Source organism: Littorina saxatilis, linkage group LG9, assembly GCF_037325665.1.
Source record: "Littorina saxatilis isolate snail1 linkage group LG9, US_GU_Lsax_2.0, whole genome shotgun sequence".
NCBI classification, from domain to species: domain Eukaryota; kingdom Metazoa; phylum Mollusca; class Gastropoda; order Littorinimorpha; family Littorinidae; genus Littorina; species Littorina saxatilis.
The window spans coordinates 29,561,225-29,567,454 of record NC_090253.1 but is presented as its reverse complement, the minus strand read 5'-3'; the positions used below and the strand labels follow the sequence as shown (position 1 = coordinate 29,567,454).

Below are 6,230 nucleotides of genomic sequence, written 5' to 3'. Positions count from 1 at the left end.
GAAAAAAGAAAAGCCCGGAAGCAGGGTCACGCAAGGTTCTCGTAGCAGACGACGGTAATGCCTATTATGCCTGCTCTTTACGGAGGGCACCTAGTTCTCAAGCGGTGAGTGTTTAAATGAAAGGGTGTTTGTACTGTGTGTAAAAGTCTGACAGTATCGGTGATGGTTTACGGGAGGCTTACTGTGCTTTAAAGTTGGTACACTAAGCTTATATTTTAGGGTTTTAAAAGTTCAGATGAATAGAGCCGGAATCTTCTCTTCGCTAAACTCCATCATGTAATGCCTGGAAGTTTCTGCTTTTCTCCATGATATTGGCCATGTAAGACCGCAACATGACGAAAAACGAAAACGTGTTTTATTTCTCGTTTAGGCCCCAAAAGCCAGACGTTGCTGCGCAAATGACTAAGCATGCGTCGTGACCACCAAGTTACGCTTTTGCGGAGCTACGAAATACGTAGGCTTGTGTAACCTCTTTCATTTACGAAATCGACAGGACCTCGGCTCCTTGTGCGCGTTCCCCGTGCTGTAGCTTTTCAAGTGACGTGTCAGATTTGCTTTCCTACCCCATTTATGGATGACTGTGTTCGATGTAGTCATAATACAAAAATAGGTTCCAATGTAATTCCCTCAAAAGACGGTGTACACACTGCCTCGATTCAAAATTAATTATCGTTTGCGCATTCTCGGAGCAAACTGCCGATAACTGCCAGGGGCCGAGGTTTTGTCGATTACGGATGAAGTTACGAACACGTAACGCCTACGTATATATCGTAGCTCTGAAAATGCGTAACAGAATTAGGGTGAAGAGGATGTACAGTTTAAACTTGAAATTCGACCCAGTCAAAGTTATACCGACAGAGGACATGTTTTACATTGCGGCTTTGCGCTGTCTGTGTCGGACAACTTTCTCTTCGTTCCGACGTTCGGGGAATCAGTCTACTTTTGGTTTTGGTTTTGGTTTTTGTGCAGAAGAAACGCCCACTTTACGCGCGAAGGCTTTTCGTGCATGAATGAGTCGACCTGCGACAGGCTCCAGACTTGGAGTTTAATTTATACTCATAATTGCATGGTCGGTGGATTTAATTTCTCTTAAAGGGTGCGAGTTTTACTTTGCACTGTACTTTTTTGCTTCGTGTTTTTAAGTTACATTCGTTGCCTGTCTGTATTTTATAGCATGCACGTCAACCATTTTCTTTCAATCGCGGGGAGGGGTTGGGAGATGTGTCGACAGGTCAGCGTGATCTGGAGTTTGTGCTGTTTGCTTGTTTTTAATTGTTTTTAATTGATCGTGTTAGGATTCACAACACATGTGCAGGTTCATATTGATTGTGAACAGTCTGGAGCTGGAGCTGTAATTATCGAATTCATCGAGTTATGTTACAAATTACAGATGATGTCCGCTATAAAAGTAAAGCGAACAAAACACAGTCATGCTGTATGCGCAAAGGCAACCGTACAAACAAACTAAAAAACAAACATGTTTCAAGTGCCTGTAACACGAGCGGATTTTAGAACATGACATGTGAGGTTACTCTTCACGGTTCAGTGAAGGCAAGGAAAGAAATGACGTACATCGCTGTCGGCGATCTTCTTGTCATATGTGTAGGTCAGGCAGCTGCTGTTCGTGTGTATCACACTCATTTCAGCAAGGGTATGACGCGCCCATTTAAGGATTCAGTACATTTTCTTCTCCGAAACTGTACATAAGCCGGTACAGTTGTTGTCAAAATCTCGACTTCGGTACTGCCGTTTAGAAGCTGAACTAAAAGCTGTATTCTCTGAAACGCCAAAAACGTCAACATTACCTTTGCAATAAAAAAAATCAAACGTGTTCCCAAAAACAATATAATATGTTTGTGGCTTGTAAGCAGACCAGCTTTTTTGTTGGTCTGAGGGGAGCATATCGTCTTGTGTTTCATCTTTATCGACCTCCCAGGCCGAAAGCCGCGGTTGATAAAGATGAAAGAAAAGGCGATATGCTCCCCGAGGACCAACACAAAAATATAAATCGTAAATAAATCGTCGGGGTAATTTCCAATACTAATTGGGTCTTTGAGAGTGGACGTTTACAGTCGTTGTCCTCGGAAACACGAATCCAAACACTGAACCGCGATGGTTCCAAAAATCAAACAAACAGCCTGATTGGCTTTTACTTTGACAATCTACACGTTTCACCTGAAAGCTCAAACCCATACACCACCTCGATTTGTTACATGGGCTACAGTGTGGTTTATAGATGTTTATTCCCCAGCTGGTTATGAATGAAAACTGTTGAAAATGATGACAATCAGTTTTGTTCCCCTATCTTGTCTAATAATGACGCTATGGAATGCGGAATGGTGTAGGTGTCGTTCCTCTCCGAAGCCACACATTGCGGTTTTTGAAGACGTTCAAGCGGGTAATGAGACACAAAACAGGACAGTTTAGTAACTCCTCAACACATTACCTTCAAACTGATTTGTGCTAATACATATCTTAAAATACACATTTGTTTCTAAAGTCACTTGATACATTAGTTATGCTGTTATGTGACATGTCACTCAGAGTTTTAAAACTAGAGAGGTAGGCCTACATAAACGACCTCATCACAAAGATCTGTATTTAAACGTATCTGCCTAGTTTTAAATGATGGTTAGTATACATGGCTTCGCGCTGTCTCTGCCGAACAACTTTCTTTTCGTTCCGACGTTCGGGGAATCTACTTTTGGTTTTGGTTTTAGTGTAAACAAAACACCAACCTACTACCGCGTGATGGCTTTTCGTTTGAAAATGAGTCGATCTGCGCTCGGTTCGAGTCTTGGGAGTTTAAATTAAACTCATGATTGCAAGGTATGTGCTTCATTTTAGTTTGCAAAGTTGTAATTTACAACATTCGTTCGTGTCTGTGTAGCCTATAATTTATTATATAGCATGCTCGCCAGCCATTTCCTTTTAATCGCGTGGAGGGGGTGAAGAATATGTCGACAGGGCAGCGTGATCTAGAGTGTGTGCTGTTTGCTTGTTTGCGGCTCTGATGGTATTAGGATTCACACCACATGTGCAGGTTCATATTGATTATATTAATTCTGGACGCTGGAGCTGTAATAAGCGTGAAAACAAAAGGCGAGTGTCGCCGTCGTTTGTGTCTCAGGAGTGAGAAACGAAACAAATAAAAGCATTATCCATGCTGACAAGACTGAGGACAAGACAGACACTTGAGCTGTCGGTGTATGCATCTATTGGAACGGACTCGCAGTGTCGTTTGACGTGACCGTATTTGCTCATGTTTGGAAAAGTACATCACATAACATATTAACGTATTTTCGACTGTTTAATTTTAATTTTGTCTCCCAACACTCTCCTCTTTAATATGAGCGTATAATTAATTCAATGTTGAACTTTAATATTACTCTAAACCGAGTTCTCGTTCCAACGGAGTTTGTTGCCATGGAGAAATAAACAAGCAGCCATGCATCGTCTGCTAGTGCTGCCCAGCCCGTCGCAGGCAGGCCTTGATAGAAGCAAAATGTTCCCCAACTAACAGTGGCCGCTGGGGGCAATTAATCTTGGCTTATCTGACAACTCGCTGATTTCATGTGGGGAGCAGGATAACCGCGTTTACTTGACGCAGGACTACCTTATGTTGTTTTTCATTTGTGCATGCATGCACACACACACACACACACACACACACACAAACACACACACACACTGGTTAACTGGACGGCGGCTACATCAATCATACGGTCAAACGAGATACTGACGCTCAACCGGACCCTAACCGAGCTGTCATGCCGCGTGTTGACTCGATCGTGCTCTTGCATCGCGGTTGGATAGTCGCGATCGGCTTCATCTAGTTCTGTTACAAATTACAGATAACCTCCTGTGTCCAAGCAAACAGAGCAGAACGCATGAGGTTTTACAAAAGCAGAAATGCAAACGAGAATGGTTCAAGTGCCTCTGAAATGAATCGACAGCATCGGGATTTCAGCGCATGGAAATTGAGGTCACACACTTCACCGTTGAAAGCACTACGCGACAAAATGGAATGTAAGCGGTGTGTTTTAAGACAAGCGCTGTCGGCGAGATTCTTGTTCTATGTAGGTCAGCTGTATGAGGATAATTTACTCCATTTAGCAAGGGGTGAGGCGCCTTTTGAACTAAAAACACTGTACTTAAAGATGTAGTGAAACGCCGCCATTTTGGAGAGTTTTCTGTCGAATTCGGCCGATTTGAAGATTTTGAGGAATCTAGTGTACCTTAATTAAGACGCACCTGGCCCGGTTTGCTCAAAAAAGCAACACACGTATGCTAAATAATTAAATCAAAATGAGTAAATTGGCATTTCGACGTGTCTGCTCTTCACCATTTGAAAATTAAAATTGGCCGTGATAGACTGGTTTTCGTCACCAGCGCGTGCCGTTTTCATGATGACTCAAAACAATGGCGGATGGGATGGCCGCTTTGTAGTGCCGAGAACATAGCCCACAAGTTTATGTAAGAAATCGACTCAAGGTGGTTCAGAAAGCAGCAGACTGACTGGGAACGACACAGAATCACGAGAAAGTCATGCTCGACGCACAAAATGCAAAGTTATCATCAGCAAGCAGTCGGAAAGTTGGATTCAACTGCATGAGGGTTACCGTTGTGTGCACTGACTATCCGCGACGCAGCTCTATCCCAGCTGCTGCCGGGATTTGTAAGTAAAGCAAGTGTTGTCGTGTAGACTTTGGACAGACCTAGACAAATGTTGCTGCCGTTTTGTCTGTGTGTCTGCTGGTGTGTTGTGCGAATGAAGGATCCATCAAGCGAGCGCACGAACGTGTATTGTGCAGGGTCGATTGTGTCCAGTTTCCGTTTGAACACGGACACCCACGGTGTGTGTGTGTGTGTGTGTCTGTGCACTGCACAGGAGCTTGTATCAAAGCGCCGGTCGATCATTATTTACTCCTTCGCCCCTACAGTCTCCTTACTACTACATACTACGTATTCGCTGGTGAATAGTAGTAGTAAGGGTGTACATGCAGGAGTAAATAATGATCGACTGGCGGTTGGGTACAAGCTCCCGTGGTGCACTGTATAGGACGAGACAGAGACTGACAGACAGACAGAGTAGGTAATCCCCCTAAAAATTGTTTTGAGATGGAAAAAGTAGGGTCAGTCAGCACAGTCTTTGGATGTAGTGCAACAGAAAATGTTATTTATAACTGACATTTTATATTGTCAGCGGTATGAGTTTTTCTGTGCGTATCTGTGTCCAAAGTTTTTAATGTTGTGATTTTGCAGGAAGAACTATGATTGAAGCTTATTGTAAAGCTTTGTGAAAGGGTAACTTTTACACATTCTTCCTCAGTGTTCATTGAAGCAAACACTAAATGCGGCAGAATCTCATTCATCCTTTCTTTTTTAACTGCCATTTATGGCTCACGTAAGTGTAGCCTATGCGATGCTAACTTTTGTATGTCTGTGCGTGCGTGTGTATGTATGTCTGTGGTAGAAACTTTAACATTTGACTGAACACCGAAATACTAATTTTACCTGGTTATTATTCAAGCAACAGCTTCAAAGTATTGAAGCAATGATCAACATTTCGTCGACACGTATGTAGTTAAAGTGTGTATCCAAAGAAAACGGGTGGTGGGGGGTTTTGGGGAGGTAAAACAGCTGACTGGTTTGTGTCGTGTGTGGTATGTAGACCAGGTCAGGGGTCAAGGTTAGGTCAGATCGCGTGAAGGATTGTGGTATAGATACAGTTATCACGGATCTGCAGTTCGCCGATTCGGAGAAGACGATTTCACATTGTTCGGTTTTCGTAGCTCCAGAAAAATAGATAAAGAAGATACCAAAGGAGATTTCTTTCAGGTTAATCTGCACAGCGTGTTTCCAGTGTCTGCGCGAGGAAGCGCTGTCGAAAGCGCAGTGTCGATCTGGCCATCTGGCAGTCGTGTCCCCGTAAGTAGGCTACAGACAGACAAATCTAGATCTAGTGTCTCGCACTCTTGCACCGTGTCACCTATGCTTACTGTGTGTGTGTATGTGTGACGGAGTGATTGAGTTTGTGATACTGTTTGTCGATTTCTTACGTGAGCCTTGAAGGCTTCGCCTCTTGTTAAGTGTCGCTGTGCATGTTGAAAGCTTCATGTTCAGAACTGATGTTACTGTAGAACTGTATGAAATTGGTCAGCCTTTGGTTTTCACTTAGTGGTTTAGATGTTGCTGTAATTACTAAAACAATTTTCTAAAATTTGTAG

The 6,230-nt window shown here is 43.1% G+C and overlaps 1 protein-coding gene across 6 annotated transcripts in view; it reads left to right on the top strand.

Annotated features, from left to right (window-relative positions):
* The window catches only part of LOC138975823 (MORC family CW-type zinc finger protein 3-like), a 36,500-nt gene continuing 30,270 nt past the window's right edge, over positions 1-6,230 (top strand). The window contains exons 1-2 of one of the 6 annotated variants that reach the window (XM_070348588.1): positions 2,853-3,043; positions 3,855-4,029. The gene's annotated coding sequence lies outside the window, so the exon portion shown is untranslated. Of the gene's footprint in view, positions 105-1,045; positions 1,070-2,554; positions 2,830-2,852; positions 3,044-3,854; positions 4,123-6,230 lie in introns of those variants that run through there. The other 5 variants (XM_070348586.1, XM_070348590.1, XM_070348585.1 and 2 more) reach the window with 5 other exon arrangements.